The 12,990-nt window shown below is 34.1% G+C and overlaps 1 protein-coding gene across 3 annotated transcripts in view; it reads left to right on the top strand.

Annotated features, from left to right (window-relative positions):
- The window catches only part of epas1b (endothelial PAS domain protein 1b), a 70,719-nt gene that overhangs the window by 8,637 nt on the left and 49,092 nt on the right, over positions 1–12,990 (top strand).

Raw genomic sequence — 12,990 nt, 5'->3', positions numbered from 1 at the left:
TGAAATGCAGTCCAAAGAACTTTTGACTCCTTTTAACTTTTGTGCGCATGCATATTGGGGGCACACATCAACACCCAGTTAAAAACCACAAGTCAAGCGACAAGAACTGACCAATCAGCTTCATACTTTGGAATATACTGTACACATTTAGGTAGACTTATTACCTTAGACAAACACAGAACACTCAAACACTGCAGTGTTTTTTTTTTATATTGTGCATGTCAATGAATACAGCTTTCAGGTTTTCGGTCCCACTTTATAATAAGTGGCCTTAACTATAATGTACTTACACTGAAATTAATAAACCATTACAATGTATTTGTTGTCTAAATACAAGTTTTTACATTGTACTTATGATTATTAAATGCATGCATGTAACTACATCTGTAATTAATTTATGTAATTACATTTGTAATTACACTGTTGATCAATCCTTACAGCTTAACCCAACCCTTAAACCTACCCATACCACCAAAAATGTCTCTAGCCATGTCCCACCTCAAGAGCACCAGAAGTGTTCTCCAATACATTATGAACACATTGTATTTATATTTTTTATGCAATTACATTGTAGTTAAGGACACTAAATATAAAGTGGGACCCAGTTTTCTTCTAATTGTCTTCTTGTCCGTTAAAAAAAACGGATTGGAAAAAGTGAATGATGAGAGAAGTTTTGGGTGACTCTAAGTATTTTGAATATGTCAAGGTGCTGTGATTAACCCACTAATGTTTTTCAGTGAATATTAATTTACTATAAGAGCTGCCGTTTGTTTAGTATTTTTATATTTTCTATGTTTTAAAAGTAACTTCAAAGTAATTAGTAATCTGATTACTTTTTAAATGAAGTAATTAGTAATGTAATCCGATTACAATTTCCCAGTAGAATTCAGTCATTTGTAATCTATTACTTTTTAAAAGTACCTTACCCAGCACTGGTAATGATCTAGAGAAGTTAATGTTTTTCTTGAATGGTTGTAAGCATTTTGAAAGTGTAATTCATGTTGAACGTAATTATTTTCTGTTCAATTTAAACTTTTACGAACTAAAACTCTTTTGTGATAATTTTCAAAAATAAGCCACATTGTTCACATGCACTTGTACCAAACCCTTTTGTGTTGATAAATCTATATATCATAGTGAAGGTTGTACAGTATTGACTTTTTTATTTTATTGCCATGCTTGCTGCTGTACACTACAATGTTAAAACTTTCAATAATTTTAAATCAACCTCTAAGCTCTTTCAAAGCATTACGCTGACATATTTATCAAATAATGTCAGATGGATGCAAGATTTACGACACCCTTTCTGCCTTTTTTCTTCTTTGTGTCATTTGTTAATAGCACAGGGCATTTAAGCTGATCTCGACTGATGTGGGCATTTAAGACCTTTGTTTTCGGGGGCGAATCTAAGATACGAGACTTTGGTCGAGAAATTCAAAGAGCCTCCCAGCTGTAAGACTTGTCTAAACAGAAATGCGCAGTTTATTGTGACAAGATCTCTAGAGAGGGTCTGAATGGAGACTTCATAGTCCCCACCCTTTTTTAACAGCAGGGGTCCGAGGCACTGCTCTCAGCCTGGGAGATTATTTTCTTGTTTTCTCCCTCTTACTCCAGTCTCTCTGCTTGCCTCTGATTCTATATCTCTCCCATCTTTCTTTTCTTAAGGAATACAGATCTTTACCAGTGTTTTTCCACTCTTTACCTCCTCCAGACCTCTGTCTCCTGACACTTCCTGTTAGTCAACTCCGTTCTTCCTCCTGCCGCATACTTCAACGTCACATCAATTTCTAACATCAGCTGCTTCCAGATGAACTTTACTCTCATTACCCTTGTTTGGTCCCCATCACTTAACTACGTCATCAACTATCACTGTGAACTTTGGCCCCGATTTCCTATAATTGATCTATGAGTAAACTTCAGTAACAGAAATAGATTGTTGCCTGAATTACATTAAATTGCTGTGCAGCTATCGTCAGATTTCGAAGTTGCTTTTATCTGCAATTTGTGTGTGTGTATTAGATTAAAGGTGTAGTAGGTTATTGTCTACAGCAGGGATAAGGAACCTTTTTTCTATCAAGGGCACATTTTTGTAACATCGTTTAGAGGCCATATTAAATTATAGGGCTGCTCGATTATGGGGAAAAAGCATAATCGCGATTATATTGGTCATAATTGTAATCACGATTATAAGTTGAAGTCAAAATTATTCACCCTCCTGTGAATTTAGTTTTTTTTTATATATATAAATATTTCCCAAATTATGTTTAACATGAATTTTTCACTGTATTTTCTATAATAATTTTTCTTCAGGAGAAAGGCTTATTTGTTTTATTTGGGCTACAACAAAATCAGTTTTTAATATTTTGAAACCTATTTTAAGGTCAATATTATTAGCCCTTTATTAATATATATTTTTGATTGTCTGCAGAAGAAACCACTGTTATACAATGACTTGCTTAATTACGCTAATTAAGCTTTTGAATGTCACTTTAAGCTGAATACTAGTGTCTTAAAAAATATCTAGTCAAATATAATTTACTATCATCATAGCAAAAGTAAAAGAAATCAGTTATTAGAAATGAATAATTTAATCTGTTATGTTTAAAAATGGGTTGAAAATAAATCTTTCCATTAAACAGAAATTGGGGGAAAGGGTTGCTAATAATTCAGGAGGGCAAATAAATCTGATTTTATATATGCACAGTTATTTTCCTCTCTGTAAATAAGTAAAGAGAAAGAAATACAATAGAATAAAAATATGAAACAAACTGTGCTTTAAGCATCTTCACTGCAAGAAAAAAACTTGCCACAAAAGTCCTTCAGTCAAGAGCAGTGAGGGATTTTGTCCTTTTATTGTTTGATTAAAGATAAAAACAGTCAGCAGCAGGAATATTGTGCGCTGTCACTTTAAGAATAGTGCAGCTCTGATATGGTTTCTCTTTCACATGTCTTTCGATTCTCAACTTGTTTATTTATTACACAAATGAGGGTTAATATGAATAATCGCTAAACACCGCGCTCTGGAACATGTGCATGTATTTGACCATTAAAGCGCTCTCATTGAGATGGCGTTAGATGTGTGTGCTCTGCTCGTCTCCGACATATTCTTATTAAATGACTTAAACTTATTTACATTATGTGATTTTTTTTAATAAGTTGTTTACAATTTAAAATTTTTAATTAAAAAAACAAATGTTACACACGTACTGTTTGCTATGGAATAAAAAACTTTGAAGCTCAATATCTCAAAATCATTTAGAACGCAGATAGAACCTTATAATTTCAAGGTGATGAAATGTGTACAGCTGCCACTTTCTAAAACAGAAATTTATTTAGTTTATTTTTTCCTGAGGAGTGATTTTGAATTGACGAACGGGGCTGGATCAAATGGTCTCGCGGGCCGCGTACGGCCCGGAGACCGGATGTTCCCCACCCCTGGTTTACAGAAACATTTTTGTTGTGCTGGTTGAAAGTCACATTTCAATAGTATTGATTAAAGTAAATTATCTAAATTAATTTATATGTATTTTTATATCCTGGGAATAAGGCATACGACTAAAAAATGTTCATGCAATTAAAATTTGTCAGGCCAACATTTCCCATAATTCTGATAAGTAGCCCAAACTGTCTGTCAACAAATGTAGATTTGTGCATCTGCAGCGGTTCAGTCGATGCTTGTGCACGTGGGTTCACTTGCACATGAGAGAGAGTGAGTGTGTGAGAGAGAGAGAGAGAGAAACAAATGTGATAAAACTTTTTAAAATCCTGAATCAATATTGGAGTCACTTTTGCACACTGGAGGAAGGACGACAACATGGCTGAAGTTTTTCTTTCAGACAGGTAATGTTATGTTTTAAAACAGTTTTTAAAAAACACAAAGCTGATGTAGATTGTGTTGTTTTACCAATGGGTTATATGCACAGAAGTTCCGGCGAAAGATTGATGCGACTATTTTCAGTTTTAGTAGTTATTTTTATTTGGTTTAACAACAAAACGTAAGTAAATAGCGCTTTTAAGCTATTCCGCTTAGTCTGCTTTACTGTTTTACTTTGGTTTTATATTTAAATTGACTCATTTTTAATCAATGACATGACGCGCGTCCTATATTGTTTATTATGCTACTTTGAATATTCGGTCTGAAATAGCATGTCAGTATGGCTTAGTAATAATTGTAATTCCTGCATGCCGTCGGCCAACCACTAAGCATACAGTAGTCGCTTTAGGAGGCACTTGAGAGTGTGAGCAGCAAACCTTGCATGCATGAAATATTGCACATTATGACAATTTTTGCTTGCTAACTACACAACTGAAAATGTGCTAGCTATATACAGTTTTGGAATTGTAGTATTATAAAGTACTACAAAGTTTTCTAACTAGCGAATGACATTTAGTGGGTCTCTGTCATCTTTAGCGTGCTTGTCCGCGTGATTTCAGGAAGCGTGGCTTTGGACGGCAGGGGAGGGATTGTGTTTCAAAGCTATTATGCTAACCAGTTACCATTTAGACAGATCACCTACTGCACCTTTAATATAAACCAGTGTTGTTTTTAAAATTGGTTTAATCTTTTCATTTTTTTTTTTCGTCGTTGGGTACAATGGCATCAATGGTGAGATTACAAAATGTATCTTAAGCATTTAATATTAAGATTGGATTTCTGGCCATGCTTCAGGATAACAGTACTAAAGAGTGATATTCAAACAATATAAACTAAATGAATTTGAAATTTCACTCACTTATATTAGTCATTACAACAGCAATAATAAATATATCATTTAAACCAATAAAAGGTTATAAATGTTGTTTTTTTAAACTAATATTTTTTGAGAAAACACTGGCTGATTTCCTAAACCTCCCTTCAGGAACTTGATTAAATCAAATGTAAAAAAAATTGTGAACTTTTTAATTTCATGTAAATTTTATTATGCATGCTATGGGTAAATATTTGCATAATGAAAGTATTATTATTGGTGGGCGAAGCAGTGGCGCAGTAGATAGTGCTGTCGCCTCACAGCAAGAAGGTCTTTGGGTCGCTGGTTCGATCCTCGGCTCGTTTCTGTGAGGAGTTTGTATGTTCTCCCTGCGTTCGCATTGGTTTCATCCGGGTGCCCCGGTTTCCCCCACAGTCCAAAGACATGGGTAGGCTAAATTGTCCGTAGTGTATGAGTGTGTGTGAATGAGGATTTTACCCAGAGATGGGTTGCGGCTGGAAGGGCATCCGCTGCGTAAAAAACGTGCTGGACAAGTTGGCGGTTCATTCCGCTGTGGCGACCCCGGATTAATAAAGGGACTAAGCCGACAAGAAAATAAATGAATGAATGAAAGTATTATTATTATAAATCTATAAACATTTTGGGAATATCAATGTTTTTATTAGTTGACATTAAAAGTGACACTTTGCACTCAAAGTTGAAAAATTGTTGGTTTCTGAAATCCACAAAATTGTTAATAGAGCTGACATTTTAATATTGAAAACAACAATAGTGCTTTTTTTGTGGTGGTGCACATGATGAGACTGATGATGAGGCATTTTGAATGAAGCTTCTTTTAATAATGAAGAGCTGCTTTTAAAATGATCAATACTAAGAAAAGTGCTATGAATGAACATGTAGTGAATAGTCTTTTTAAAGAATCCTGCTTTTAAGGCCTGTGTCTGTTTATACATTATATATGTACACATATTCACATATACAGTATGTGTTTCATTATGCTTTGGCGTCAGCATGACGTAGCCCTTATTCAATTCCGTGATCTCTCTTGGTCAAGAGGATTGTGCTGGCTATGGTTGTTTGGTTGAGTTTAAGAACATTTTGTTCCAAAGGATCAGAGATTAGCCTGGACCACATTGTTCTCTGTTTGTGTTTGCAAGATGCTAAAATGACAGGAAAACATACTGTAAGCAAGCAAGGTGGAGGAGCAGCTCCATCACATCTGCATCACTTGATCCACACTTGGGCTTTGGTGTTTCTCATTAGAATGAGCGGTCAGATATGAAAAATCCTAACCTCTGCACCACCTCAGATATTTCACCTCTTGGCAAATTAGACATCAAGAGAGTCCACTTGAACTCGAAGAGTATTTACATGTGGCCAAACACATGGCTTACATATTGCTAATGTGTTTATGACACATACTGGGCTTGGAGCATGGATTATTTTTCTCATTGATGTTAACTGAATTGAAAAAGACAGCAAAATGGAATACATCATCCAAAAGTTGACTCAACATCCTGTGATTTTGGGGTCTCTGACTATAAAAGGAGAAAGCACAAGTACTCTTATCAAGATTCTTGTTTTCTTTTGTCAAAAACCGACAGATACCAGACTAATGACATTTGATGTCACAATGTCATCACTGACTTTCAATCCAGATTTAAATGTGTGTAAGTATGAACAGGATCAGAATGTAGCCAGAATTGAATCTCAGACTAAAATTCTACATGAAATATCATGTAGATAATCAATAATCAATAATCAATGATCAATAATATAATCATAACATGAATTCAGAAGTGACCATTTTTGAAAATTCACAGTTTTTTTATTAATTTATTTCCAGAAATATCAAGATGTTTACTCTTTTAACATTCTTTTGATAAAAGTAAAATTCTGTCATCATTTACTCACCATCATGTAAAATGTTCTGCAGAACATAATCAATTTATTTCTTGATATTCTTTTATCATTTCTACATCCACAGAAAGCCTTCACAACCAAAAATGTAACATATCATTTCACACAGTTTATGATTGATATAATAACTTTACCTTTATTTCGTAAAATATTAGGATATACCAGCCTGATCTCACGAGAAAACGTAAATATTTTACGTTTTGCCAGTTTAGTGGCTAATTCGTACGAATTCGTACAAGTTCAGTCGTACGAAATGGTACGATTTTAAAAAGGAGGCGTGGCACCTGACCCCACCCCTAACCCCAACCGTCATTGGGGGATAAGCAAATCGTACTAAATTGTACGAATTAGATCGTACGAATTCATACGAATTAGCCACTAAATGAAAAAGTTACGAATTGCCGTGAGATTGTGTTGGATATACACATATTAACCTGTATTTATTATTATTATTATTATTATTATTATTATTATTATTATTATTATTATTATTATTATTACTATTATTATTATTATAAAATTGTATTATTATATTTTAGTTTTTAATTCTTATTATATCTTCTTCTTCTTCTTCTTCTTATTAGTAGTAGTAGTAGTAGTAGTAGAAGTAGTAGTAGTTTTATTATTATTAATATTATTATTATACATTTATTATTATTATTATTATTATTATTATTATTATCGTCATTATTATTATTAGTAGTAGTATTAGTAGTAGTAGTAGAAGTAGTTTTATCATTATTATTATTGTTAGTTTTATTACTATTATTATTATTATTATTTGTAGTAGTAGTTTTATTATTACTGTTGTTGTTATTATTATTATTATTATTATTGTTGTTGTTGTTGTTGTTGTTTTATTATTATTATTATTATTATTATTATTATTATTATTATTATTATTGTTGTTGTTGTTGTTACTAGTGTCTGAAAGCCAAAATTATTTAGATTTTTTTTTTATTTAATTAAAATTTTAAAAAAAATTTGTATCATGTGCTGTTTGTCATTATCAACAAATTATATGTATATTTGGTAGTTACTATTTAGTTTTCTTTCTATTTCTTTCTTTTATGCTTTTTAAAATAATATGAACAATTTGTATTTGTTTTCAATTGTACAAAATGAATCTTAAAATTATACAACTTGGGTAATCAAGCATATTTTGCATACAAATATTAAATCTAAATAAATCACCTCAAAGTGCAAAATTCAACTGGAGGGATGTTACAACCTTGCATCGCTGCACCTTGCTCCCTGTTACCCATCAACAATTTGCTCTGATCACAAACACTCAAAGGCGTGAGGGTTTGTTTCTGGACTTTTATCATCTGACTGCTGTGTCCTAAAGCATGAAGCTGTTTGTTATGGGGGAAAAAGCTGTGTGACAGAACAGCAGATGGCTGCAGCCGACACTTTTAGCTGGCTGGTTATACCTGAGGCTACACAGTGACATATATTCTCCATTGACAATATGATTAAAATCTTGGGCCGAGCAGAGACGATGAGTGGAGGGGGAAGCATAATAACCCTGTCAGTCACAAAAAAATAATAAAAAATATGAGATAGTTGAGGGCTGTCATGTGTTGATGTTAGACAAGCGCCTCTTTCACTCTTACATGAAAAATCCATAATTTCCACACAGTTGAATTACCACTTGTAAATCAGTAGAAAGTCAGGTTGTGGTGAAATAAGAGGCTTTCCATAATGGATAAACATTTTAATGTATTTAATATGTTTTATAGATTTTGATAGTAATTTTGATTTTATGAACAATTTTATATTTGTTTATTATTGATTTTATTTAGATTTAGTTATAAAGTCAGAACTCTTGCCTTGTCAAGTGGTTTAAAGTTGTTTGTCTGTTTATTTGTTTGTTTGCTTGAAACAAAATATTTTTCTGCACTGTTAGTTTTAAAATAAGCCCTGTTCTGTGATACTGGAGTCATAAAAGAACTTTGTTTGTTTGTTAATAATTAAGTTTTTAAGTCATTTGTTCTATTGGTCTGGACAAGTGAGCTAATAAATTCTGACTAAATAGTTTATGCTTCTGTTCTAAAATGAGTATAAATGTTTTTTGGTAATTTGAAAATTAATTAATCAAACAAGCAAACTAACTAAAGCAGGGGTGTCCAAACTCGGTCCTGGAGGGCCAGTGTTGTGGAGAGTATAGCTCCAACCCTAATCAAACACACTTGAACCAGCTGATCAAGCTATACTAGAAACATCCTGGCAGGTGTGTTAAAGCAAGTTGGAGCTAAACTCAGCTAGACACCGGCCCTCCAGGACTGAGTTTGGACACTGAACTAAAGCAAACATGCATACATTGGATTTATTAAATAAATTAGAATTTTGGAAAACTTGAAAAATAAAAACACCATGAGAGTATAAAATTACCCAAACTGCAGTCTTGTATAACTGAATAACCTAAAATGAAATATTAGAAATCCAATTAAAAATAGTAAATTATTTATAATTATAATAATCATATACATTCCAGGCCTGTTGCTTATTGAAAGAAACTTTTTTTTGAAAATGTAAACCTTTTTTTTTTGCAGTTATTAGTCTCATTTTTTAATTCAATTATGCATTTCAGTGGCATTATAGGTACTAATCTTTGCTGGATTAGCTTGAATCAGCAAAATTAGCTGGATCAGCAAAATGTTCGGTCAAACTTTATTTTTAAGGTCTGTTTGTTGAATTAAGTTACATTGCATTAACATGCCAACTAATTCTCATTAGATTATACACTTTAGGTAGACTATTAGGTTGGGGTTGGGTTAGGGTTAGTGTAAGTTGACAGGTACTTGCAAAGTTTCTTATAGTTAAATATCTGTTGCAGACAGTCTACTCAAATGGACCATCAAAATAGTGTTACCAAATTTTAATATCGTAAAACTTATTTTAAATAAAAACTGTAACCTATAGGCAAATAACAAACTGGACAACGCATTTAACTTTCCTCAGTCACAATTTGGCCATTTAAATAAAAAAATAAAAAAAGATTTACTGTACCTAAAGCCTTCTTCTATCGATAATTTTCACAATTTATGATCGTGTAGCAGTCAAAAATGGGACAAATGGGCTCATGTTAGGGTCAAATGCTGGACTTTGCAAGTGGGGGGTGGGTCTTTCAAACCTCCTGAATCCCCCCTGGCTACGGGCCTGTCCTCAAAATGTTGTTTGTACTTATTTATAATGAGCTGAAACAACACAAATGAGTTTTTTTGGGGGACAAGATAGTTGTTTCAATCCACCTTCATTTGTAAAAGCTAATCAGCTAACTTAATTCCTTTATGTGTGCCCAACACAAATCAATTGTGTATTACAGTGTATTATACATGTTTGGAATGACAAGTAAGAAAAGAAAAGTATGAAATAATCTATTATAAAAATTAAAAAATGTTAAATTTCCCTTCACGTAATAGCAGTTTATACAGTATCTTGACTTTTATTATTCATCCTTTTATATGTCTTTAAACTGAATTGGCTCATCTGAGATATAGCCATTAACGCAAATGCTCTGATAAAAATGTGCCGTGCGGTGCATGTGACGGGGACAAGATTTCAAATTTAAACCATTTTCTTTTCATCATTTCCTGTATTCTGTACATACATCTGTAGTGATGTTGACTAAAAGGAAAAAGTAAATTGCTTCACTGTGGTTTGTAGACATTACTATACTATACTATAGTACTAAAGTGTACTAAATGTGCTTGCTTTCTATTAACTGTTTCTCAGGGGCATGGTGATGTAGTGCAAAAAGCAGCCATTTCTGTTGAATGAAATGCTGCATTGAGACATGCCAGGTATGTGCTTTGTAGGGATCATTTGAAGTTATGTCTCGCTTCATTCATGCACCATTAGCATCATGCAACTTTGAGTTTCAAAGTAGCATGTTCCATTGGCTGAATCTGATGCTGAGCAAGATATGGTTCAGGGGAAGGTTGTAGAACACTTTGGAAGAATATGCTGATGTCGAATCAGTTTTATGCTTAAAGTCTCATGTACTGTATGTGAACCATGAAGATTCATTACACAAGACTAAAACCGCAGCATTGCTCGTTTACCTCATGCTCTAGGAATTCTTAAAAAAAAAAAGCTTGGTGTTGATGCCCGCATCCACAGACTCAATTAGGTGATTTCACGAACAAGGGTGGAATGCTGTTTTTTTTTTTTTTTTTTTTTTTTTTTTTTATCGTTATGTCGATCAAATTTTGCTTTGGTTTATTCTCCTTTTTGTTTCTGAGCAAAAATTCCAAGAACGAATGCTTTACATTGTCATATGCAGAACAGACTATAGTAAAATAATTGAAAATCATGATCATGATGTGTATGATGAGTCGGGAACATCAGAGATGAGGATCCATGTGAAGATTTATTAAACAGAAACGTCAGGCAGGCAATGGTCAAAACAGGGGCAAACAGGAGATGCAGAAAATATAAAGGCATGGGCAAAGTACAGGTGAATGGTCGAGACAGATGCCAAAACAACAGAAAACAGTAGGGATGTGACGCTGTGCATCAAGGCAACATGAAGCACTTATCAAAAAATAATACATCTTGCAGTAAAGCAGTGTACCGGAGCTTGATTCGCTTTGCCATAATCACATGATCAGTGACATCCGAAGCTTAATTTTCACCTATACCCACGTTACTACTTTGAATTTTGATCCAAAGGTTTAAACACTCCCGTAGGTTAGTAAAGTGCATAGTGAGAAAAAAGGCGTTTTACATACATTTTTACTGTTTCAAAACACTGCAGCGGTTCCATGCGATCATAATTAGACTAAAATGCAATAGTAATTTATAGTCAACAGCTTTTGAACCGTACCAAAGTGCATAAGTGTATTATTTACAACTATTTTAAAAGAATGCCACATCATATTGTAGTATAGTGTTTAATGCCAGCTGGCAAATGCATAGCAGAAGCTTCACTCCCATACCCATCCTCCTTAGAGCATTTACCTCCCATGCAGGAATCCCCAGTTCCATCCCTGCTTGAAATAATTGTGTGCAGGACTGGTTGGAATACAATAAACAAAAATATTTTTGATTACCTTGGATTTTACTACAGTCATCTGTGATGTATAGCATTCCTTATATGTATATAACCGGGTAATTTGTTTGTATTACTAAAGTTGTATTATTACATGATTGAGTTGGCCGGTTGTAAACATTTGACATTTTTGCAACACAGTACTTTCCCACACTTTAACCTTTAGAGGTCCTCATTGAGTTTTGATTTGGAAAGCTTCGGGTAGAAACTTTTTTCGATACAATTGAGTTGAACAGTTCACTAGTTCAGAAAGCTTCATTTCAACCATCACTAGAAAACAATAAACAAGGCAAGGCTCAAAAACAGAGACTGCCTCGTTGCAGCCCCGCAGCTTGATGATGTAGTTGACCAGGTCCACTTTGTAGTTGATAAGCGCCTACACCTCCTCCTACCCTGAACCCAATCCTCACAGTAGCACTACGTAGTTGTCGATCGCCTACACATTTCACTACCTTAAACCCAACCGTCACAGTCACATGGGCGCTACCATAGTGGGTGGTACAAGGTCCACTATGTAGATGACCATCGCTTACACCTCCTCCACCCTAAACCCAACCATCACAGTAGCATGAGCGTTACCTTAGTAGGCAGTACAAGGTCCACTTCGTAGATGATGATCGCCTACGTTATCAAGCTGCTGGCTGCAGCAAGGACATCTTGCAAAAACATGGCGAAACAAGAACGCTTCGACTCGGCCAAGTGTGTGTGTGTGTGTGTGTGTGTGTGTGTGTGAATGAGGTGTCTTCATAGTCATAGCAATCAGTCTATTATGAGCTTCCAGCTATGTGTGTGTAATCAGGGGGAATCAGGAACTGGTGTGTGAGTGCAAAGACTTTTGATTTGCAGTTAATTACAGTAGCTGAATTGTAGTCCTGGTGATGTTCATGTTTTCCAGTGATCTGCACAGGCTAGAATGCTGGTGATCGTGCCCTAGATCAGGATATTAAAATCATTTTCACACACAAAGACAGAGTTTTTTATTCCAAGTATAATAATTTAACGAATGCTTAATATTAAAGAAATATGTATTACAAAATACATTTTGTTACTGCAGTTACAAAACTTCTTTTTTTTTTTACTTTTACAGTGGTTACATTTTAACAGCATTTTGACAGACAGACAAACAGATAGATAAATGTATAGATAGATAGATCATGGTAGTTTTTCAGTTAAATGAATAATTGTGTAAAAACAGTCTGTCAGCAGGTTGCTGAGGTTTTGGCCATGAAGGTCAGTGGTGAGTTCTAGGAGAGGTTCACACTACAGGGTTGGAATAGCTAGCGGGACAGAGCTTAATTTAGTGCA

The sequence above is a fragment of the Danio rerio genome, chromosome 13 (assembly GCF_052040795.2).
Source record: "Danio rerio strain M-AB ecotype USA chromosome 13, GRCz13ab, whole genome shotgun sequence".
NCBI classification, from domain to species: Eukaryota; Metazoa; Chordata; class Actinopteri; order Cypriniformes; family Danionidae; genus Danio; species Danio rerio.
Note: the sequence above shows the minus strand (reverse complement) of the source record. Positions and strands in the feature narration are given on the sequence as shown.